We start from the raw sequence: 26625 nt of genomic DNA, 5'->3' as shown, positions 1-26625 counted from the left end.
AAGGTTTCTTGTCTTCTTTTAATCCATCCCTGTAACTTCAACCACATCAGGGCATCCAGACCCAGTTACAATGAGTTGGACTGAAAATATGGTCCATTTTTTTTTAAAGTTAGGTGGAAGCTGAACATGTGGATTGTCCAAAGCTTTAGCATGGTTGTCTGACCTAATAAAGGTGTCTTGTGCCTTGCTATATGGAAACCTGCTGTAAGCATGCACGTCAGTGGACAATAATTTTGTAATTGAGTCCCCTGACATGGCTGTATTTGAAGTGCAGATGGGCCTGAAGTGACTACAACTATTCTTAAAAAAAGCCCAGCACAACACAAATACTTAGAAATTACTGGGCAGGTGTGTTTGAGTAGATGGGTCAAGGAAGGGAAGGGGAGAGAGTCTGTGGGAGTGGAAGCATTTTTGAAGTCTCATTTTTAATATTATTGTAAACATGCTTTCTTCAAATGGTTTTCCTTTTTATTATTTAGTCCTCATCTATTTGAATTCTACAAAATTGTAAACATGTTTTATTACAGACCAGTTGAGTTGGTGTGGGATGCCACACAGTTGTAATACCAAAGAGCCAAATTTGTGAAGAAAGATTAAAAGTTTATTTAGGAGTCTGGTATACACATGAGGAAATTTGACTGGAATAACTATTGAGGAATAATCTATTCAGCAGGGGCATGCTATCTATGTATGCAACACATGCATTGCATGCTCCAGAATTAAAGCATGGTCCAACTGACAGCCGGTGGGCGAACAATTCCGTATAGCCTCCAACTATGCATGGAGGATGGCATTTTGTAAGACAAAATGGTGTCATTAGCACAGTGTGATCTCTCATGCACCACATATGCAAGGTCTTGCTGCCTGGAGGACACCATTTTGGAAACATCTCTAAAAAGGCATGGATGTATAGAATTGAATATACAAGTTTTTATTGTGGACTTGCTATTATGTGAGTAAAGGAGGGAATATCTGTCTTTGCACGACTCAGCTTCAATAATATTAATGAGACATCATGCCTTTTTCCATTTCTGGCAGGTGATTACGTTAAGTGCACTACAGATGTTTAGCACAGTTCGTTGAGGTTTTCATTCTGATACCATGCATCTACCAAATCTTCATACATGAAGATAAAATCAGTTAGATTAGAGTAACATGGAAATATTGGTGAGTTCTTAAGGTGAAAGCTTATGCTCAAATAAATTGGTTAGTCTCTAAGGTGCCACAAGTACTCCTTTTCTTTTTGTAAAAAGGCATGCAATGTAGAACTGAATCATCCATGGGTAGAACAGAGTTAGTGGCATGAAAACGAATGTGTTTTGTTATATTAATGGTTTATGAATGTATTGTATTGTTTATATATTATTTGGTTTATTAATCTATGTATAAATTAGAAAAAAACATCATCTGTCAACTAAAAAGTTGTTGCTTGCCTTACCAAAAGTATCACTTCATGCCATATGACTAATTCCACAACAGCCATCCAGATTAACTCCCTTTGTGGACAATTTATTCTGGAATAAAAGCTGCCTTGTCCGGGACCATAGGGGGAGCTATTCCAGAATATTTTATTCCACAATAAGAATATCTTATTTCCCCATGTTGACAAGCCCTTAGTGCAAAAATGCAAAGGAAGTATCAGCTTACAAGCATTTCCAAGGAGGGTAAAGTATAAACTTTCTATGGGTAGTTGCTGAAGAAAACTTGAATATAGATAACTAAGGTGATTACAGGAATCTTGCAGCCCCAGATGTGTTTGAGTATTTGTAGAGTATTCTGGTATTCTTCAAAGAAAAACTAGCCTTTTAGTTAAGGCACGGGACTGGAACTAGAAATCTGAGCTCAGTTCCTAGCTTCGCCACAGCCTTCATGTGTGACCTTGGGCCCTGATTCAGCAAAGCACTTAAGCATGTGCTTAAGTGCCACTGACTTCAAAGTACATACTAAAAAGCTTTGCTGAACTGAGGCATTAATCTCTTTGTGGAACAGTTCCTCATTTGTAAAATGGGAAAAATAAAGCTAATTTTCTCCCACCTTTTGTCTACGTTGTTTACTTATGCTCTAAGCTCTTCAGGGCAAGGATTTTCTTTAACTGCAGGTACAGTACAGCACATCTCCGCTTAACAGAAGCCTCTAGTTTCTACTGTAAAAACAAATAGCAATGTTTATCTTTATTGGCCTATACGTTGACCTGTGGGGTACTTTTAACCTTATTCATTGCAACTATGACATGTTTGAATTTTCCTTACCCTGCATGCTTTTTTTTTCCTGTGGGTTTTAGATTTGAAGACAGAAGATCGTGAAACCGAGTTGCACAATTTTTATTCTCGAATGATTACCCAGAACATTTTATAATCCAAGAGCATACACATAATTTTCTGCTTTAAAGTAATAAGAAGTTATTTGTCACTCAAATCAAAATAAAAGTGTCATGTCAGTATGAATGTACAGAAATGCTAGGATTTTATATTCCTAAGTGAAACAGCAAATCCCACTTCCTAGCTCAAAAACCATTTTCAATTTAATCTTACTAACTTTCTACTTTCTTTGTAAAGTAAAGGCAATTTTATTAAAAAAAAAGATTTAAGAACATTTAAGGTGGCATGGTTAAGTGCTCAAAAGTTAGGAAATGACAAAGGTGACATGGAAAAGACCAAGACCTTCAATACTGTGTTCACAAAATGTTAGCATAAAGGACGTTTATTCTGATCTGCTCATTTCATGGTCTACATTTGATTGTCATTTAAATTCTTTGTTGTAACTTCAGTCTGAACTGCGAAGTGGGTTGGATCAGCAAATGACTTTATTTCTGTGGAGGGTGGAGTAGAGACAAAGAGTTCATGTTCGTTTGAGTGAGGTTGTCCAATGGCTGGAAGTTGAAGCTGGACAAATTGAGACTGGAAATAAGACGTGCATTTGTAATGGTGGTGGTAACTAACCACTGGAATAATTTATTCTCCATCAATGGCAATTTTTAAATAAAGATTGGCTTTTTTTTCCTAAAAAGATCTGCTCTAGGAATTTTTGGGGGAAAATTCTATGGCTTACGTTTTATGGGAGGTCTGACTGGATTAACAAAATAGTTCCTTCTGACCTTGGAATCTATGAATCTAGAATCCGAACAATGTTTTTGTCTCTCCCTCTCCCAGCCCTCCCCGCCGAGCTCATTTACTAGCTGATATTACATGCAATCTTATTCTTTAAGACTGCTGCAATCTTTGATGTTCAGTACAGTTGTGGTCAGTAACAGTCCCACTTGGTGCCTAGGGGGGTCAAGCAAGGTCATGATGTAACAACCTGTTTAGAGATTTCTTCAGACAATCTAGTTTCCAGCAGCCTTAGCATTGCAGAGGGTGTTTGAAACGTAAACTTGGTTGGCCACAGTAGAATCTTTTTGATGTTGCCAGCTGAGAATCTTCTGCAGGCAAGAGGGGTTGAAAAACCGCTACTTATCTCAATGCATTTTGCTCTATATTCTGTGTGTGTGTTGACAAGGCATTTCTGTTCCATTTTCAATTTCATTTTTAGGTTGATCATGCAGCAGCATCAGGTCTTTCACACCTGTTGCAATGCATATTTTGTTTGCTGGCCTTTTTTTGACAGTCATCTCATTCTTAACGTATTCCCTTTACAAGGTTTGGCTGTCCAGCAAAGTGAAATTATCCACGTCTTTATTTGCGTGCACATATGCACATGCACTCTTTTTCTTATTTTTGAGGTAACATTTTCTTGCAAGCGCTTCAACCCTGCACTATTTTTTACATCATCTGTCACGCTTTGGAACATGTCCAGCCTTTCACAAGATTTGGCATATGCAAACTTCAGGTCCATTAACTGTTCAACTTCATAGAATCATAGAATATCAGGGTTGGAAGGGACCTCAAGAGGTCATCTAGTCCAACCCCCTGCTCAAAGCAGGACCAATCCCCAATTTTTGCCCCAGATCCCTAAATGGCCCCCTCAAGGATTGAACTCACAACCCTGGGTTTTGCAGGCCAATGCTCAAACCACCAATTGATTCCAAATTATTTTGCACCTCCACTTCACAGCAGCTAATCAATGGAGATGTGCCCACACAAAAGGACATGAATGGCAGACGTCAACACAGATCCAGTCTGAGCCATACTTCTTACATTACTCCTAATGTGCCATCTGAAGTGATCATGAAGACCACATACTATGCAGATTCACAGTAGAATCTAAAACACCATGAACTGATGCAAGTCATTTTTTTCATTAATGTTACATCATTCCCACCAAATAAAATGAATCAGAGTTGTCTCTTTTTTCATTACTTACTCTGATTATTTAAAGAATAAGTTACTTACTTCACTAGCATGAAATAGATTGCTCTTTCATACTTCTGAGAGGCTGGATTCAGTGCAGTATGCCAGAATTTGACAAATCCAACTCAGAAACTGATTTTACCTGTTATGAATGATTATCTGGACACCAGTCTCCTTGTGGCTTTCATTGTCATTTATCACATTTCTTCTTAAAAAGAACACAGTTATCACCTTACTCCTTTACTACTGGATTGTGTTTGTCCTTTCTACAAATATTTATACTTTTATACTTTTCATTTTTTAAAAGTTGTATAAAGATTTAACATACCAGTCCAATATTGGTATTCTCAAGCATTCAAAAAAACCCAACAACATGAGTCAGGGCCCAAAAACTCATGCAATTGCAGTTAAATGATTAATGTTAGGTTCTTTGTATTTGCCTTCTGTTTTCCTTTCTTTAGGGTGCACTTAGCTCATATGTTCAAGCTTTTCTTAGGCCAGAAATTTACTTTTATTTTAATGAAAGCTGAGTTACTCCCCAAATCACACAGCTGAAGGAGCTGGGGCTATAAGAAAATAGATATCACAGAAGTTGGGATAAAATCACTAGATATTCTATTGCATAGGAAAATTGAGACGGTGGCAAAACAACTCTCACAGCATCTTGACGATTAAGTTCTCTAGGACCTCTGTACAGATACGGATATGGTATAGAAATGGCAGTTGCTACCTTGGTCCATGATCTTTTCCTAATGATGGATAATGAGCAGGTGTCCTTGTTGATATTAGATTTATGAGTAGAGCTAGTCAGGTATTTATCAAGTAAACATGTTTTCATCTGAAAATGCAGATCTGTGTAGACTGTTGGTCCTTCATCAGTTGAGACTGAGCCAATCACAACATGTCTTCCAATCTTCTCTCGCTATGGCCATCCTTCACCATGCTTGTCCATATCTCCTTGTTAGGAAGTCATCCCACCTCTTTGGAGGCCGAACGTGTGGCCATTTCTGCTCTCGTGGATACCACTCTGATATAGCTGCGGTCCATCTGTTGTCGCTGAGTCGGGCAACATGTCCCGCCCACAGCATTTTGCTGAGCCTGCTTTCAACAACAACGTCTCGCACTCCAGACTGCTGCCTAATTATTTAACTGGGGATGTGATCGCGGAGCGAAATGCCCAGAAATATTCGTTCCATCACTCTCTGTGTGACAGACAGTTGATGTTCTTCAGTCTTTGTCAGCGACCATGTTTCGCTGCCATATAACATTGCTGGAGACACGGTCGAGTTAAAAAGATTTGCACAAGTTGTTTAGCTGATCTTTCCTTGGAGGATGTCCTTGATGTCCTTGAATGCGCACCATCCAGCTTTTTTTCTGCTCGACAGTTTGCCTTTCTGATCATGGTGCATGTTAACTTACTGGCCCAAATAAATGTATTTATCAACCTCTTGGATCTGCTCTCCTCCAAGAGTTATTTGGGTCCTTGGCAGAACATCTGATCTCATGTATTTCATTTTTGACCGGTTCATTTTTAATCCGACTTGACTACTTTTCGCGTTCAGTTCTTTAAGCATTCACTCAAGCTGGGCTGTATTTTTGGCTATCAGCATTACATCATCTGCAAACCTGAGATGGTTTAGCCATTCGCCGTTGATATTAATCCTGCCTTTCAGGTCTGCTCATTGAAAAACCAGTTCTAGACAGTCTGTGAATAGTTTGGTGAAACTGTATCTTTGTTTCACACCTTTCTTGATGGGAATTCGGAGGGGAGTATCAAACAGCGATATGTCCGTGCTGCAGCCAGAGTTCGCTTCCCTTAGTAATGTGCTATACTTCATGCTGATGCCCTGTTCTGAAAGAGCTTCAAGAATGGCATTAGTCTCTACACTGTCAAACGCCTTCTCGTAGTCCATGAAGGCAATGCACAAAGGGAACTTGTATTCCCTTGAACGTTCTAATAGTTGCTTTAGAGTGAAGATGTGGTCTATCATGCTGTAATTCCTTCAAAAGCTGGCCTGCCCCCTAGGTTGCTATTCATCCAGGTTTTGAGACAGTTGATTTGTTATTATTTTAGTGAACAACTTATAGATATGCAACAGCAGGCAGATCAAAAAAATCTAAAGAACTATCGCCCGATCAACTTTCTTATGCAGCAAGATGGTATTGGACTCTTTCCAATTGGATGGTATCTTCTGGATTTCTAGGTAGTGGCTGAACCTTTGGGTGAGAGCTTTCAAAGTTCCTGACCTCCCTCCTTAAGCACTTCTGCTGTCAGATCATCCTTGCCTGGAGCCTTTCCCTCTTCCATTTGATGGACTGCGGGATGGACTTAGCTGATGAGAACCAGGATTATGTGTTGATCGGTTTGTTGAAGTGATGGCATTGGGACGTCTATATGGGATGCAAACTTCTGGGTATAGAAATCCCTGCAGATTGCCTCCATCTCTGTTCAATCAGTTACTGATTTTCCGTCCCTGTTCTTCAAAGCTGATAATGACGATCTGTACAACGCCAGTTCCCGTTTGCATTTTTTGAGACTTTTACAATCTTCAGCAGCCTTTAGGAGCTTTTCGGTTCAAAATTTCTCGAAGTCTTCCTTCAACTTCATTCATATGAGCTTGTAGAGAAGGGAGTATTCAAGCCTGTTGCTGCCATTTCTTTACATTTTCCTCCTCTTCTCCAATAAAGTCTTTGTATTCTCTAAGATTCTTCCACTAGCTCTTCTTGATCTTTCACGCTCAGCTGATTTCACACACTGTTTCAGTTTCTTACTGAGGTTCTCATAATTGTCATCACAGTCATCCACAATCTTCCCTAGAAATGTTTTCCTTCAGGATTGCCTCATCAAAAGCTACTGGTTGGTGCTTTCAGTTTGCCATACACAGCGCCTTTTCCCCCACCTTCACAGTGAACTTGAGTCTGGCTCTCAGTAGGCGATGATCACTACTGATATTGAATTGTGGCACTACTGAAATATCCTGCACAGTGTGTCGTCGATCTATCAGAAAGTAATCAATTTCATTTTTTGTCTTCGTGTTTGGTGTGATCCAGGTCAATCTTCTGTTGGCCTTCTTTTGGAACCAGGTTTTACCAATGAACATTCTCCTCAATATAGCTAGTCGTTCTCCTCGTGCTTTTCGTTCTCCGATACTGTACTTTCCTATGAACTTTTTGCTCTCTCTCCCTCTTCCAACCTTGGCGTTAAAATCTCCCATCACAGTCTTATATGTGGAACTCTGGGGGAAGGTTTCCTCCAGTTCCTAATAGAATCCTTCCACATCATCATCTTCGCATGCACTTGTGGGAGCATAGATCTGGATGATTTTGAGGGTACTATTTTGGTTCAATTGGAGGTAAAGCACCCCGATACACGATGACTTCAAATGGCATGAAACAATTTTTGAAGATCATTCCTTGTTTATGATGAATCCAACTCCTCCAACTGTCCTCATGCCTTCTCCTTTTCCTAGAATGGCTATGATTCCATCCCTCCAGCTGACCTTCATCTCCTTCTTTCGTCGTGTTTCGCAAACACCCAGCACCTCGCAAGCTGTTCTTGCCTTTTCCTCCATGAGATGGTTTATCGATTTCTCCCTCGTCAGTGTTCTGCAGTTATAAATGCACACACAGAGAGTTGTCTGATTTCCTTTTGGCAACCTGGCATCTGAAATTCTTTGCAGCCTCTCATCGTTTGAATGCCTCACTGCCTCCGGAGTGGGGATCAAGGAACGTGCAGAGAACTGAGACTTGGTTTTCCATGTTATTTTAGCCATTGTTTTCAGCCACCCGCTGGCTAGGATGTCAGTGGTGCATTTACCTCCTCAACTTAGCTGGTTTATAGCCTAAGAAAGAGGGATTATATGCCCCTTCACAGAGAAAGCAGCCCCCTCACTGGGCTGACAGTCTGACACCTTGATAGCATGGTTAGACCTGCTGGAGAATACACTCCGCTACCATCCCTGTCAAACAGCCAGGGTCACCGCTGTGCCACATTGAGGTGTCGAGGTAGGATTTGCACCAAAACTTTGGTGCAAGTTTCATCAGGATAGCTTCTCAGGTCCAGGAAGGAATTTCTGGTCAAAATGATTCTCATTTATATATAATATGAAATATTCCCCCCCACATCCTGCTTGATTGTCAAATGGGTTCTGCATTCACCAGGGACATAGGAGAACCAGGTTGAAGTTCCTTCTCTCTGTTTTTTGTGAGAAATTCTGAACCATTTAAGTCCAAGGCAGAAGGAAACCAAAATGTGAAACCTCAAATTTTCAGGCAATTGAATTCTGGTTTCCTGGCCAGCCCTATGCATTCGCTGTCTCTAAGTCCATCAATCATGAGGTAGTGTTGACTATCCTGTGGTCGTATGCACAGTAGTGCTCTTGAGTGCCTCTATGCTTTCGTGATTGAAAGGTCTCAGAAGGTTGAAACTGCTCATTCTGGTCCTATCGTAGTTGATGTGAGTTTTACCATTGACTTTTTTGAGATCTAGATGACAAAACAATATCACTAGAAAACTATAAATGATTTCTAAAGGAAAAAAATGACAAATATCAAAGGAAAGCTGACAGTGGTAAACAATCATCAATTATTTAAAATAATTTGATGAAAAACTGCAATACTTTATCAGTTTCAAACAGGAATGGTGAGAAAATTAATTATTTTCAAATTGCCATCACCTGAAATTGAACTCTGAACAATACATTTTCTGTTTAAAATGAATCTTCATTGTTCTTGCTCGTTCCATACCAATTTCACTTTATTCTCTGTTTCCACTGGCTCTGTAGAAATATGAGGGTTGCATATCTACTCTCTGCATTTCTTGTTGTGCTCTTCATATTTCTCCTATTTGTATTCTTTGCAAATTTTATAACAACGTTATGGGCTTATCCCTGAAACTCTTACTCATGCAAGTTGTCCTTAATAAAGGAGTGGTCTCATGAGCTCTACTAAAACTAGCTATATGAGTAAGGGTAAAGGATCAGACTGTGGGATATATCCTTAGTGTGTAAATTACCTTAACTAGCTGAGAATCTGCCCCTATATTTTGGGTCCCAATTCAGCAAGATACTTACGCAGGTGCCTAGTGTTAAGCATGTGAGTAGTCCCATAGAATTCAATGGGATTACTCCCATGCTTAAAGTTAGAAACCTACTTAAGTACCTTGCTTGCCCCAGTACTGGGGCCTGATCCTTCAAACTCTTACTCTCATGAGTGGTCCTTATGCATGGGATGTCTTATTCCTTTCAAAGGTGAAAGAACTGCTCATAGGAGTACGAGTAGCTCATAGGAGTACGAGTATCTACAGGGCTGTCCCTGGGGGGTGCAGGGCCTGGGGTGGAAGTGATGGATTCATCTCTTCAGGGACCAACTGTGCCAGCCAATCGCACTGGCTTGCGGGGGGCCCCCAATCCACAGGGCCTGGAGTGATCTCCTAGATTTGCCCTACCCAAGGGATGGCTCTGACTATCTAGGACTGTCCTCATAGGTAGAACTTGTAAATGGTGTAACTTCACTTCAGTCATATTCACTCTACATGGCACCCTTTTAATTGAAAATTAGTCATGTAGCTAATGTGACAGTTTGTTAGCAAAGTGACTTTAGGAAATAAACAAATGTATTTAATTCTATTACCCCTTTATCTTCTCAACTGTATTGTCAGACCAGCAAATATTCTGGTGAAACAATTATATATATTGAATATTTTCAGGCCTCAACTGTGGAACACAGCCAGATACTGGATTATTTTTGCATGTCTGAAGAAGCAAGAATGAGGGTGGGGGTGGGGGAGTTGGGTAGGAATAAAGTAATGTATTAGCATTGCTTTTCTTTTGGAGAAACTGTTTCTTAATGTAAAAAAAATTTTTGGCTTAATTTTTAAAATATCTGTTTGATTTTATTGCTAACGCCCAATAAAAGAGGAAATGAGAGGGATTTTAAAATGCATAAAATGCACTGTTCTTTATTCATGATCTTAATGTTTTTATATACTAGATAGTTTGGTGTAGTAGTTTAAGGGATGACATTAATGCTATAAGCCATTATATCTAAATACAATGGATAACTGCAGCCCTTTAACAAGGCTGCTGTTTGCATCCAGTAGCTCTGAGGAAAAAAAGGTCGGGGATGCTGGATGGATGGAAAAAACTTGAAGTGCTCAGAGATAGATGATGATGATGATATTTAGCTCTTATTTATGGGTTTTCATCTGTACATCCTAGAGCACCTTACAACGCAGAGTAAGTCCTTCACCAAGCACAGCTCTGTGTCTGTGTGCAGAGAAGTGATGTATCTGATGCAGTACAACATGAACCTCTGATGAAGTGAGCTGTAGCTCACAAAAGCTTATGCTCAAATAAATTTGTTAGTCTCTAAGCTGCCACAAGTCCTCCTTTTCTTTTTGCGGATACAGACTAACACGGCTGCTACTCTGAAATCTGATACTAAAAACACTTACACACGTGCTTAACTTTACTCACATGAGGAGCCACAGTGACGTCAATTTGAGCACGTGCATGAAGGATCAAGGCCTTATGCATAAAGCAAATGTGAATTGTATCACAAAAATCTTCTATGCAGTTAAATATATTTTAAAGAGAAATAATAGCACTGGGAGAAAGAAATGGAAAGAGAAGCAGGAGCATAAACAGAGTTGATGATGAGTCAGAGAGAAGCAAGAAGGCTTTTTCCAGGATACAGTTGCTGGCTGTCACACCAGTAGCTTCCAGGTGGTGTGAAGGACAGAGAAAGGAGATGCTACTATTTAAAGATACTTATTCAAATGTTGCCCTTCATGGTTAACAGGTTAAATCTGCCAACTAAGACTTTTTAATATTTACTACTTGCTTTTAAGGCAATCATTTCTAACAAGCTAGGAACTAGCATTAAAGCATGATGGAAAATGGTTTATAATCCTCTTACATTTGTCACCCATATTGCTGGGGTCAAAGATGATGTCATTTTTTAATGCTTGTCACCAGCAATATGTTCTGAAATCACAAATATTATTAGCAGAAACCTTTCTTTTGCAAAAATTTTCCACAGTTTATGCGTAAGTGATTTCTCTATGTGAACTTCCAGAAGTTCAGTGTGTACCAAGTAAAATAAATACTAGCGTTAATCCGTTTAGCCATACTAACCATTGTCAATCTCTATAGTGCTAATATTACAATCCTCATTCAATAGTTTTCTAAACTGTAGGTCATGCTGCTTTTTAGAAATACAAGCTCCCAATGTTTTGTCTAACGCTAAGGATGTTTTCTTTGTAATTGCAGAAGTGAACCCACGAGATTTGAAAGAGAAGTAGATTTCAGGGTAAAACAATAGTAAGCTATTCTTGTTTTTCATAATGAATGGCACAGGCCATGAACTGGCAAAACTTTTAAATATTGCTTGATTTAAAGCAGGAGAATAATCCCATCTCTGTTCAGCAAAGCATCTAAGCATGTGCGTAGTCCCATTGAAGTTAATGCTTAAATTTAAATGTGCTTAAATGCTTTGCGGAATTGGAGTTCTGTTGCACATACATTTGTATTTTTAGTTGATGTTTCATCTTGTGTAATATGTTTTCCCTTTCTTTATCTAACCGTGCCTCTCACATCTTTCAGGTATTTTGCGTGTCCCTATACCACATTGACCTTCATACCTAAGGCATTGTTTTGGGAAGGAGAACCCTTGTTCTTAGGCCATTATCTTATGACTGCTGTCCTGACTCCATCCCAGCGTCAGAGTTCATTTTCTCTCTCTGGGTCTCACTGAATGTTTCCAATGTTGTCATGTTTCCAATAATATTTCAGGCTGGCTCAAATAAAAGCTGTTTTCATTGGCAAATCATCAAAATAGAAAGAAGTTAATGCGTATCTATGGTGCACTGGTATATAAAAAGTGATTTACACTGAGATGGCTAACTCCAATTTGATACTAGTAAGTTGCACTACTGCAAGTCTGTGAAGGACATCTCAACTAGAGGTTTGCACTTCAGCATCACCAGTGTAACTACCCTGGTGCAAAAATCCCCAGTATAGACAAATCCTCGCTCTCCCACAGCCTAAAAATGCCTGCTAACTCATAATTCGATCACATGCCCCAAGAAAATATGTGCTGTTTCTTTCTTTGACAAAGAGCTCCTCCCATTGTTATCCATAAAGTTCTCACAGCCTTCAAAGCTGATGTGACAGGCTACACAGTAAATCCACCTTTTGAACAGAATGGATCAAATATTTTAGAGTTTTGAAATTTTCCAATACTAAAATTGTTGTGAGAAAAAAATCAATTATTTCAGTCAGCTCTATGTTAAATACCAGATCAGAATATTAAAACTTGTTTGAATCCAGTTCTTTTAAATAAGCCTTACCACCTCCCACTAGTGTTCTTTCATGTCTTTGAAAGAGGCCTTTTGTTAGCAAGTTACTATGTGGTCTCTTCCAGACTAACAAATATGAATGGAAATTATATAAACGGTTGAGAAAAAGGTAGGTTTAGTACAAACATCAATACAACTCAATAATATAATATCATCAGGCTGTTTAAAATTCTAAAACAGATGCACGTACAATTACTGTTCATATAAATAATTATTTGGACTTACAGTATTTTTTTTTTCAACAAGCTAAATTTAAGGTCTAGACAGTGTCCCCTTATGTCCTTTGTTTTAATTTTCATAAACATTACTATAAGAATTATCAGTTTAAGCAGCAAAACTATTTTGAGTTATGAGTGCAAACAAAATCTTGAAGCTGTGTGTGTGTGAGAGAGAAGTATATACAAAGTTAATCTTTTACTCGGTATCTATCTAGTAATTTTATTTTCAGCAGTGGGGAAAAATCATGATTAAACTAAGTCCTTGCATGTTAAGTTTCTATTTGAAACACACTTCTGTGTCTGAGTTATAAATTTCTGGAAACTAGGTTTCGATGAGAAATGTTTACTAACCCATAGGGTGAGTCCAGTGAGTACTTCTCTAATATGTGTCCTATACCCTGCAGTATTTTTAACAGTTAGTTTATACTTATACTTGTTTATACCAGATCAATACTAGAGTTAATCTAATATGGGTTGAAAAAGCTCCCATTATGAAGCTTTCTGGTGAAGTGCTAATTGCTAGAGATTTTAAGTACTGTATTGCAGCAGTGCATGTTAACAACAACATAGTTAAGGGACTGGTCAGTATTTCCATTTATATTTACTATTTTCATGGGTATAAGAGTTGATATTAAAAAATTTATTTGCTCCAGACTGAAACTTGGCCCACCCCTTTGGGCCTAGGATTGATGGAAATATTTAATATGAAGTTGTATCTCATACCAAGTAAATCTAGTAGCATGATGAACAAATATCATTATAAGATTTGGGATGTTAGACATAGCTCTGGAGTACAGAAGAGTGAAAACTAGAGCTGGATGAATAACTGGGTTTTTTTGATTCACTGGCAATTAAAAAAAATCTGAAACAAAAATTAGCTTCTGCTTGAGCCAGAAAAGAATTTTTTAGAAATGTATGGTTAATTCAACAGTGTAAAAAAATTCATTTTGTGTAGAATGAAATGTTTCGTTAGATTTCAAGCTTTCTAACATTGAAAATTTTGAAATAAAATGTAAAGGAAATTTCAAAACAAAAAGTTGTTTTCAACTGAAAAATTGAAAAGTTTCATTTGGAAAATGCCAAAGTGAAACATTTAGAAGTTTTTTTGAATTAAACAATTTGGCAAAATTGACATGAATTTGCTCAATGTTTCAGTATCACTGAACCTGCATTTTTCATGGAAAAAAACTTTGCCCAGCTCTACTTAAAAAAAAAAAAAAAAATTCTCTGGATGTGCTGGAATAAAGAATCCATTCCACTGCTTCCTACTACTTTCTTATTTAAGTCTAAATACAACTTATTTGGCAATGAGGATCTCCTCTTTCTTTGTCACTTTGGGAGTCATTATACTAAAATATGACCTAGCTATCATCAATCATTTTTCCTGCTACGTTTCTGGTGTGCCACCTCTACCATTGCACCAATGAAAATCATGCGTTCTGGATTACTTCCATGCTATTGACAGAGCTGATTTTTCTGCAGGATGAAAGAAAACACTTCTTCATTGCTTGGGACCCAAAGGAGGAAAGATATTTATAACTTACCTGTCAGAAGTGGATTCTGATTCTACAGACCAAGAAATTTTTGCATTTGATGAATACATCGATCTGATGACAAATGTTGTGGCAGAACATTACCATCTCCATCAGAGCCCGCAAAGCTCCGGAGAACTGATTGACAGGTGTGTAACCCTGTTATGCGGATTAATCTCTACCTGTAATTTTGGTAACATAGCAGATTAAATGAGCCATGATCAAACAGCAGAAAAGACAAATAATTCTAAGAATTGAGAACTGCTTCTAAAAGAGAAATATTTAACCCTCAAGAAGATTACTGAGAAAGGTAAAAGAAGTGGAGAAGAAATTAAGGATGTGAAATCATGATCTATTATATAATTCAGTGACAAAACCACAGAGTCAATACAGTGAAATAGAAATACATTTAAACCAAAAAAAGACAAATTTCCCATTATACGTATATAGAAGCCTCATTGCAAAAGACATTTGTTTCAGATGTCGTGTCAATACCAGTTGTAAAGTTGCCTATCCAAAATGCATGGAAAAAAATGTAGAGTGCAACCCTCCACCACGAAACAACTAAAATAGCCCCTTCTCAGGAAATCAAACAAGCATAGACCAGAGTAATACCAAAAAGAAAGGAATAATTTAATAATTCCTTTTTTGCTATATCCAGTATGAGTAGGACAAAGCCTCTATTATTATTCTTTCTGGAATAGAGCAGGTTGAATACTGGAAAAAAGATTGGAGAATATTTTGCAAATACTAGGACTTCCGGTTGGTCTTATATTTGTGAAGTCTGGTCTGTATTACTTACTTAACCTTTACCTCCATGAGAATGTTGCACTGATTTTAACTAACCATATTTGGAAACTGATTTAGTTAAATGGTGGGGGTTCCTTATGTGGACATTGTTAATTCAATCTGAGTGCCTTACATCAGTCTTAGCTTAAATCAAATCCTTACAGACTTTTTTATTTTAACCGAATCTGTTTTGATTTAGTTAAATCAGAGTGAGCTGTAGCTCACGAAAGCTTATGCTCAAATACATTTGTTAGTCTCTAAGGTGCCACAAGTACTCCTTTTCTTTTTGCATTCTCATATAGTGCAAGGCCTTCATTAACTACACACATCTGATACCGAATGTGTGTATTTGACTGACTGGTGATTTGGGTGATCAGTGTCAAGGCTTGAAAACCAGCATCAGATACTTCATGAATAATAGACAGACTATCATTTTTTCAGTTGTGTTATTCATCTGATATTTTCAGACACCAAACAGATGTGTAAAAATGGTTTGCAAATACCTGAAATAAAAAAAGCTAAATATGCTGGCTTTTGTATTCAATGAATGCCATTTGATATAGTCATTTATGCCCATTCAAGAGGTATTTTTAAATGCATATGCTTCTTAAATGAAAATGAGCAAATGAATTATTATTTAATGTAAAACTAAAGTTTATTTTTATACTATCACTGTGATCTCATATTTTTTTCTGTGCAGTAAAAACCTAACAAAACAAACAAAATCAAAACCCTTGAAAATAATAGTTATAGCTAGTTTAGGAGTCTCATTCTGTAAACCAAATACTTAGAAAACTCACACGGGCATGCAAAATTAAAATATTGTAATCCCAGAGGATGCATTTTAAATTTCTCTAACAAAAAGTGGGCACAGCTGTTTAAAGCAGTTAAGTCAGTTTTTTAGGTCAAGTTGACTTCACAGCTGTCATGTAGGGCCAAATTATGATCTGTGAGTCATTGCTCGCTGTTAGATATAATTCAAAATAGTTTTTTAGCTGGAATCCTGGCCTTTTGTTCCTCTGTAACTGGAATGTTACGCTGATGGGTACGTTACTCTATTATATAAGTATTACTAACATATCTCAAGATATGCTTCCAGTAAATTAAGAAGAACCACCTGTGTTTTGTTAATGGGTCTAACATATTGAGAGCTCTTTATTTCAGCTTGATAGTAAACAAATGAGACAAATACTTTAAGCCATTCTCAACATCTGTGCCAAATGTTCAACACAGTTATTAAAACATCATCACCAGTGCTCCCTCTTCAAATAGAGAAAACATTCCTTGTGTATTTTAGTTGGTTGTGCAAAATGAAATTGATAAACACTTGTATTAGACTTTCTAGTCATGCCATGGAGTCTGCTGTTTTAATTGGCAGATGGAAGGGAATCCCTGTAAATGAGAGAATCATCCCATGTGGTGCAAGTTGATAGGATACCCATGATTAGCAATGCAAGTTTTACTCTGAACTGAAAGAACTTTCTCTATAAGTTGATTGGTTTTTGTCTCCCAAAGAGCAGACAATCTAGTTACCTGGATTCAGACAGCCCTGACATTGAGAGGCGGTCTTGCTAATCTGAGTCACTACAGGAGGCAAGTGAGCAGGATTTGGCACCTTATTTTATTGTGGTAGTTAGTTTGTAAAACAACTACCTTGATCATTAATTAAACTTACCTAAATTAGCTGAATTATTAATTAATTAATCTCTGTTATCTCAGCATGAGTAGAGTTCTTGGGAGTTGGTTCTGCTGAGTTTACTACAAAAAATGGAAACTCGGTCAAATTACAAAGAATGAATATAAACAAATAACACAACTATGTAGGGACAAAATTAGAAAAGCCACAAAAGGAGATCAAACTAGCTAGGGACATAAAAGGAAACAAGAAAACATTCTACAAATACATTAGAAGCAAGAGGAAGACCAAGGATAGAGTAGGCCCGTTACTCAATGAGGGGGAAAGATGACAACAGAAAATGTGGAAATGGCAGAGGTGCTTAATGACTTCTTTGTTTCGGTTTTCACCAAGAAGGTTGGTGTCTATCGAACATCTAACATAGTGAATGTTAGTGAAAATGAAGTAGGATCAGAGTCTAAAATAGTGAAAGACCAAGTCAAAAATTACTTAGACAAGGTAGATGTCTTCAATTCACCAGGGTCTGATGAAATGCATCCTAGAATACTTAAGGAGCTGACTGAGGAGATATCTGAGCCATTAGCAATTATCTTTGAAAGTCGTCGGGAGACATTCCAGAAGACTGGAAAAGGGCAAATATAGTGTCCATCTATAAAAAGTGAAATAAGGACAACCCAGGGAATTACAGACCAGTCAGCTTAACTTCTGTACCCGGAAAGATAATGAAACAAATAATTAAGCAATCAATTTGCAAACACCTAGAAGATAATAAGGTGATAAATAACAGTCAGCATGGATTTGTCCAGAACAAATTGTGTCAAACCAACCTGATCGCTTTCTTTGACAGGGTAACAAGCCTTGTGGATGGGGGGAAGAAGTAGATGTGGTATATCTTGACTTTAGTAAGGCTTTTGATACTTCTCATATGACCTTCTCATAAACAAACTAGGGAAATACAACCTAGATGGAGCTCCTATAAGGTGGGTGCATAACTGGTTGGAAAATCATTCCCAGAGAGTAGTTATCAGTGGATCACAGTCAGCTGGAAGGGCATAATGAGTGGGGTCCCGCAAGGATTGGTTCTGGGTCTGGTTCTGTTCAATATCTTCATCAATGATTTAGATAATGACAGAGAGAACACTTATAAAGCTTGCTGATGATACCAAGCTCGGAGGGATTACAAGTGCTTTGGAGGATAGGATTAAAATTCAAAATGATCTGGACAAACTGGAGAAATGGTCTGAAGTAAATAGGATGAAATTCAATAAGGACAAATGCAAAGTACTCCACTTAGGGAGGAACAATCAGCTGCACACATACAAAATGGGAAATGACTGCCTAGGAAGGAGTACTGCGGAAAGGGATCTGGGGGTCATAATGGACCATAGGCTAAATATGAGTCAACAGTGTAACACTGTTGCAAAAATCATTCTGGGATGTATTAGCAGGAGTATTGTAAGCAAGACACGAGAAGTAATTCTTCTGCTCTACTCTGCACTGATTAGGCCTCAACTGGAGTATTGTGTCCAGTTCTGGGCTCCACATTTCAGGAAAGATGTGGACAAACTGGAGAAAGTCCAGAGAAGAGCAACAAACATGATTAAAGGTCTAGAAAACATGACCTCTGAGGGAAGATTGAAAAAATTGGGTTTGTTTAGTCTGGAGAAGAGAAGACTGAGAGGGAACATGATAACAGTTTTCATGTACATAAAAGGTTGTTACAAGGAAGAGGGAGAAAAATTGTTCTTCTTAACCTCTGAGGATAGGACAAGAAGCAATGGGCTTAAATTGCAGCAAGGATGGTTTAGGTTGGACGTTAGAAAAAACTTCCTACCTGCCAGAGTGGTTAAGCACTCGAATAAATTGCTTAGGGAGGTTATGGAATCTCCATCACTGGGGATTTTTAAGAGCAGGTTGCACAAACACCTGTCAGGGATGGTCTAGATAATACTTAGTCCTGCCTTGAGTGCAAGGGACTAGACTAGATGACCTCTCAAGGTCCCTTCCACTTCTATGCTTCTACTGCTTATTTGGGGTTGTTTGATCATATTTTGACTCAGACCTATATTTTGTGTATTTTATTCTTTATGGATGGGGTCATTTCCTCCTTGGCTAGATTTGTGCAAAGGGTGGGACTCCTTTGTGGCACCATACCCTTTCCTTTGTATCCCCCAGAGGGTGCTCTGCATTTCCAAGGTCTGCTTGGGGAAGGGGAATGGAAACACAATGGGCTGGGACAAGAGTGGGTATGCTAGGATTGTATTATATTTTCTATGTAGCCCCTCCTCCCCCTCTTCCAACACTAAAAGATATTGAAGTTGCTGTGGCCATAGTTGTCTTTAGTAGCACGGGTTCATTAGAGGTATGCTATGAGGAAGCTGAGGTTTTTTTGTGGGGGGACAGAGGGTGGTGCCCAATCAGAGGCCAGAGCAGCTGGGGATTCCCCTGGCTTCTGGAGGCTTCCCTAGGATTTGCAGGGTTTGGGGGTGTCTTTGGCCTGTTCCCTGTATATGTGTGTGTGTGGGGGGGGGGAGGGGACAGACTTTGCACCTTTAGGGAGGATTAAAGGATGAAGTCCTTTATGGGATTCTCAGTGGTCAAAGTAGATTGAAACAGGAGATGGAGCTCTTACTGAATCAGCCAAAGAGTGGGGGAGCTGTAAGGAGTGCTGATTAGACAGTGAGAGATGGGAGATCTGTGCTCTCCCTCTACTCTCTTTTACAGCTAACACTCTTCTTTACTTTCACCTCTGGAGATTTCCTCCCATAAACTTTCTGCCCTGGGTTTTCTGTTGGCATCATTTGACACTCTATTTCCACGGTCACCTGAATAGAGGGGTATTTGCGGACTATTGTTATATGCAATATCTGGCTAATTGAAAAGGAAAGAGGTGAATTACATATTCTCTGTGACAGTAATTGTCAGGACTCTGGTCTTGAGCCCTGGTCTGAAACCTAGGCCCACTGGGTTTTCAGAAAGCAGCCTTAGCTGTTGCATCAAGCTCATACATTGAATTACTAGGGAATTCATAGATGTGAGTGGGCCAACTTCCAGATTAGCCACATGGTCTTGATCCTGATTGGCTGGTGTGGCTGTATATAAACTTCCGGCTTCCTTTCTGGCCTTGTCTGAGCAACAAGCCACTGCCAGCTACTTGGTATTTTGACATGCTTGACCCTGCCTTGCTGTCTTGTCTAACAGAGCCAAGCTGTGTCTCTTGACCCTGCCTTTCTTCATCATCTGACACTTCCCTGCTGTCTTGTTTCCCCTTGGATTGAATCTCCTGGCAATCAGACTCCTTGTTGGAACTCTGACCACTGATCTGGGATGTCCTTCCACATGTTTCCCTTGTGAGTGTTTTGTACAATTCTGCTTAGAATCTTTAGATACTGTTTGCTGAATTCTTTTCAATTTGACCTTACTCTCCAGAAAACACCTGTTGTTAAAGCCAAGCATGATAAACCTTGGAGGTTAAGGTAGTGTATCTTTCTACTTATGAGGGCTATTCATTTCTGAAATGGGTATGAAAGCTGTAAAGTCAGTGAACCAGGCTATCTAAATGGGTTATTACACAGAGACCACAATGTGGCTGCAGATGCCCAGTGGAGAAGTCCCCTGGCATAGGGGAATTCTCATCCAGAATATCAGTGCCACAGTCCCCAACTCCTGGAATGGAGGGTAGGTAGGGGCCATGCCATAGCTATGCTGCTGTATATACTCACGCTAGCTTAATGAGAGCGAGTGCAGGTATGCGCACGTGAGCAGGGGAATTACATCCCTAGCTCATAGAGTAGATGTAGGCTATCTTAGAGTTACCTGAGTTATCTGACATAGCATCCCCCAGCGGCAAAGGAAACTTCTCCAGAGATTTGAAGCCACTCTTTGACATGCTAGATGGACCTTCTGGCCTCATGGCTGTTCTGTAATTAGAGGTAGTTTAGCCTTTGGCTTCAGTGGGGCCAGGATTTTATCGTTGGTGTATGTGGAACTACTGAGGAAATGTCACACAAAAATCCCTGCAATTTCTTTCATTCAAATTGTACAAAAGCGTTGTGCATATCAGTATGTCTCTCCTCAAGCTGCACCTACAAAAGAAAATCTAGTGGCAGTGTATTGACAAACAAATAGATAATACAATTTGAAATTACCTTCTTCATTAGATGTAAAAGCTTTTTTTTTTTTTTTTTTTTTTAAAGGACCTGCATCATTTAACCTGGTAGGATTTCCATTTTGAGTGAAAAGGTGATTTTTGACATAATGGGGCCATCAGTCAGTCAGCCTCTAAAAGATATGTGCTAATTTTGGTGGATTGGTATTCTAAGATACTCATGACAATGGTTTCCTCTTCTGCTAGCATAGAAATTGTCTTAAAATGTGCTGCATAGACAGTGTATGCTGTCAAAAGGATTGTCTAAACACTGGTAACAGGTAATAAAGTACTACTGACCACCATGGAGTTGGAGAACTACTGGACTATGAGTGGTGTAGCCCATAAGAGAACCTCTCTTTATTACTCAAACGCAAGTGGACAAGTAGAATGTGTGAATAGACCAATCAAAGAGTCTCTAAGTAGCTAGCCTTGAATTCAAACCCTGGAAAAAAGCTATATTGGACAGATTGTCTACAGAACACCACCACACTAATCAACCAGTTAAACTCTGTTTGAGCTGATGAGGGGTAGAAGGGCTAGTACACTTCAACAGTCAAAGTCAAGAACAGTACAATTGGCCATAATCAAATGTGGAACTGAACTGAATTTAATCTACAGAGGTTACAAACAATATATAAATAAACAAAAATGGAACCAAAGCTCATTCCTTTAAAGGAGGAGGAAGTATCTGAAAAAAAAAAATCTCATTCCATGTATGCCAGAGACCTGTGATCATAAAGGAACTAAAAAGAAACTGTGCCACACCACATATGGGAGAAAATGGAATTTGTGGTAAGCCAAACTTTCGGACTAGAAGTGTAATAATCAAAGCTGTTGGATATGATTTAGTAATAAAAAAGCAACAGCTCTTTTTCATGCTAACTCTGATCAGGATGCTAAAGATTCCTACAGTCCATAGCAAGTAATAATATAAAGCAGAAGACAGATGTGATAGCTCATAATATTAAATGGTGGTTTGACTTACTGAGATTTTACTCAAGTATTGTGATATTCAAGCTCTCTGCGCTGTACCAGGTTATATTTAGGATTTCTTCTTGATGTCATATTCTGTAATCAATTTATTATGTTTTCTTAATTAGAATTTGACAATAAGCTTTAGATAAATTGCTTTTATTTTTCTGAAGGTGTATTGACTTTGTATTGAATGACTGCTACAATGTAAGTTCTCCAGGGGAAGAGACTGTCTGTCTGGTTATCTGTATTTTGCCTCGCACCAGGCACATTGTTGGCACTTAAGCAATATTCATTTATTTTTGGTTAGGTAATTTAAAGCCGGTGTATAATTTAAGACACTAGTTAGAGCTCTCGGGAACAGAGTGTTTTCAGAAGGAAATCAGATGGGCTAACACTACTAGAATTCTGTGATATTTGCAAAATAAAGGAATCCATTCCAATCCTCCTTACTGCTTACTATTTGCATCTTCAGTTTTTACTTTTCTCTTCAGTACTTTACAATACTACTGTTTTTTAGCCTGGTTTCAGAGTAGCAGCCGTGTTAGTCTGTATTCGCAAAAAGAAAAGGAGTACTTGTGGCACCTTAGAGATTAACAAATTTATTTGAGCATAAGCTTTCGTGAGCTACAGCTCACTTCATCGGATGCATTCAGTGGAAAATACAGTGGGGAGATTTATATACACAGAGAACATGAAACAGTGGGTGTTACCATACACACTGTAACAAGAGTGATCACTTAAGGTGAGCTATTACCAGCAGGAGAGCGGGGGGGGGGGGGGGAGGGAAACCTTTTGTAGTGATAATCAAGGTGGGCCATTTCCAGCAGTTGACAAGAACGTCTGAGGAACAGTGGGGGGTGGGGGAGTGGGGAAAATAAACATGGGGAAATAGTTTTACTTTGTGTAATGACCCATCCACTCCCAGTCTCTATTCAAGCCTAAGTTAATTGTATCCGGTTTGCAAATTAATTCCAATTCAGCAGTCTCTCGTTGGAGAGCTTTGAAGTTTTTTTTGTTGAAGTATTGCCACTTTTAGGTCTGTAATCAAGCGACCAAAGAGATTGAAGTGTTCTCCGACTGGTTTTTGAATGTTATAATTCTTGACGTCTGATTTCTGTCCATTTATTCTTTTACATAGAGACTGTCCAGTTTGACCAATGTACATGGCAGAGGGGCATTGCTGGCACATGATGGCATATATCACATTGGTAGATGTGCAGGTGAACGAGCCTCTGATATTGTGGCTGATGTGATTAGGCTCTATGATGGTGTCCCCTGAATAGATATGTGGACACAGTTGGCAACGGTTTTTTAGACTGTTCCTCATCTTTATGACTGATGAAATATGCTTAAAAGAGACTAGGCCAAAACCATCCCAATCCTGATAAGACTGGAGTCTTTAAGGGCATGAATGCATATCACCTCCGTATAAAGGGTATTATGTGAGAGTGTTTACATACATACTGTTAAGATTATTTTCAGCATTCCTACTGAATAAAGTCTTGTATTTTGACAGAAAATAGCAACAGTTATTGCCCAACCAATGTGTCTGTTCTATAGCATGCATATGGAGGGAAACAGATATTATTGGATGTGACTGGATGGCTGAGGACAAGTGTTCTCCACTTCTAGAGTGTGGAGAATGTAGACTTCTGCTACAGAAGTTGTTTGAATGAGAATCCACATTACACCCAGAGGGCTGCCTGTAGAAGACTATATAAGTAAAACAACCCAAAAGGTTTAATGAAATCAACACTAATACCAATTAGGGGCCCAACCTGTAACATTTATTACCAACCTAGGCCCAGATTCAGCATAGTACTCAAGCATTCATATAATGTTCAGCATGTAATTTTAAGCCCACCTAAAACTACTCACAGACTTAGGTACCATGCTGAATCAGAGCCCAAGTGCTGGTCACACTGAGCAACCCCACTGAAGCCAATAAGAGGACTCACAACAGTAAGGATATGCTTGGTAATTCTGCATGACTGAGCCCCCTTTTTTGGAAAAGCAATAAGCAGTAAAAATCTTGACTTTGAAATAAAATAATTCCTGAGGTATTTCCCTCAGCGTTTGTGACTGCGCACTAAGGAGGGAACCTCTTCAGCAATATTCTACGGTCGATGACTGGAAAACGAGTCAAAGTTTGTGCTAAGTGTAGTATAAATTTACCAATAGCTTATTAACTGAAATTCTCAGTTTACTGTAGTCAGTCAGGTGCCAAAACATTGAGTTCCACCGGGGTGTATGTCTGTGTGTGTTTGTGTGTATACATGCCTATACAAAGACAGATCTAGATTATTAAATGTGGCCTCATTAAAATCTCTCCAGAAGGGTAATTAACAGCATGAAGTAAATTAAGCAGGGACATGCCGTCTCTAATCTGAGTTACTGTACAGCAGTTCCTCAGCACGTACCTCCAGAAATAGGTGTGCTGGAATGGAAAAGTAATTTTTCTTAATAAGAAAAATTAGTGGCAATGTCACAGAACCATTGGAAACTCAGACCATGAAATTGCTGTAGTCATTTGACACATTAGCAAGCATTCATGTACCTGCATTGATTTTTAAAAATAACTTTTAATTTTGTTTAGGGGATGAAGCTTATATTAAGTCTCTATCCACTTTATGGCATGATTCTACTATAAAAAGTGACATTGAGAAAAAGAGAAAATGATGATTAATTCTGGCTTTTCTGTGCATGATTCGTTAACCTCCTTCCTGCCTGATCACCCTGTGAGGTGTGCCACAATATCAGTTGAAGGCTGTGAGGCACTTTTTTTAGTGTATGTGTGTTAGAGCTGGGCAAATATCTCAAAGGTTGCTCTTTGGAAGAAACATAGAGATCCACTGTGGGCCAGATTCACCCTAGCCAACATCACAGTGCAGGGGCATAAGGGGGAGCACTGTGTCCCTTTATGCCTTCATGCCAGCTACCCACATCACAGAAAGCAGCATGGGAGAGGAAGCAAACTCTGCAGTCATTATGTCCCCTCCCCATGCCTTGGCTCCCCTACAATGGCCCTGGTGATATAGTTATGCTTATGCATTGGGCAGGATACAGATCTGTCGCAGTTTACTCCTTTCCCAGAGCAGCAGGGATACAGGGAGGGTAATTGCCTGAGTCACAATCTCCCTCCCCACCCCGACTACTCCAAAGAGAACATGCTTCCTTTTACTCAGAGTGAATGATAAAATCATGATCTATCCCTATATTAGTGCCTTTCTACTCAGAGACTTAATGTGCGGCAAGCTGCTAAATCTATAGTGCAGTAGTCTGTTGCACGCTAACTGGCTGTGTGGACCCTCCTGTCACACACTAAAAATTCTGTTGTGTGCTTTGACATACTACTGATCTACCTCATGGGCAACATGACAAGTGCCTGGTCTGCATTTGGGATTTTGCAGACACAACTATCCCGCTTTAATTATCTTGCTGTAAAAATACCACCTTTGTGCCAGTGAAGACAAAGCCCAAGAATTTGCCTCTGCAAATGTTCTATCAGAGGAATTTACTGGCCAAAATGTTTGCATTGTTCAAAGAATTGGTAAATTCAGTAAATACTTTTGAATGCTGAATAAACTTAAGAAAATCATAAGCTGAGCAGAGAAAGAGGCTAAAATTTTCAAGTAAATGACGAACTATGAATTATTTACTCAGCTCTAGTGTGTGTACAATGAAAGAGAGCTTTAAAAAAAAGAATTGCTGCAGAATCCTCCAGGGAAGACTTGCATTTTTGCCGAATCCTGTTGAAATCTTTATTTACAAAGCATTAGCTGTGCTGCCAGTAACATTGAAAATCCCGTTATCAAGTTTTAAGCCACCTCCACAGTGTCAGTATACCAGCAGGAACAAAAAAAATGATCAATAAATAACCGTTCTACAGCTCTACTGACAACCCAAACAGTTATACTAACCTATAGTTATTCATTAGCTAACTGTTTCCTCTGTTGATATCAAAATAATGTGGGATACCTGATTTTCACTCTTTATGAATGAACATGCATAACCCATTTGTGACTTTGCTTTACTCTGCTCCATATATTTTTTTGGTATTGCGGTAGAGCCTAGGAGTCCTGGTCAGGAACCAGGTTGCCATTGTACCAGAAGCTGTACAAACACAGACTGAGTAATGTACTCATATTGTATATGTCTTTTCTTAGCACAGCTTAGTTCTGTTACTGGAGTGATTTTTAAAAGAGGAACAGGAGTACTTGTGGCACCTGATAGACTAACAAATTAATTAGAGCATAAGCTTTCGTGGTCTACAGCGCACTTCATCAGATGCATAGAATGGAACATACAGTATATATACATACAGATAAGTTGGAAGTTACCATACAAACTGTGAGAAGCTAATTAATTAAGATGAGCTATTATCAGCAGCAGGAAAAATAAAACTTTTGTAGTGATAATCAAGATGGCCCATTTAGACAGTTGACAAGAAGGTGTGAGGATACTTAACTTAAGGAAATAGATTCAATATGTGTAACGACCCAGCCACTCCCACTCTCTATTCAAACCCAAGTTAATGGTATCTCATTTGCATATTAATTCAAGTTCAGCAGTTTCTCATTGGAGTCTGTTTTTGAAGCTTTTCTGTTGCAAAATTGCCACCCTTAAATCTTTTACTGAGTGGCCAGAGAGGTTGAAGTGTTCTCCTACCGGTTTTTGAAT

This window comes from Eretmochelys imbricata, chromosome 5, assembly GCF_965152235.1.
Source record: "Eretmochelys imbricata isolate rEreImb1 chromosome 5, rEreImb1.hap1, whole genome shotgun sequence".
NCBI lineage: Eukaryota > Metazoa > Chordata > Testudines > Cheloniidae > Eretmochelys > Eretmochelys imbricata.
This window is presented reverse-complemented; position numbering follows the sequence as displayed.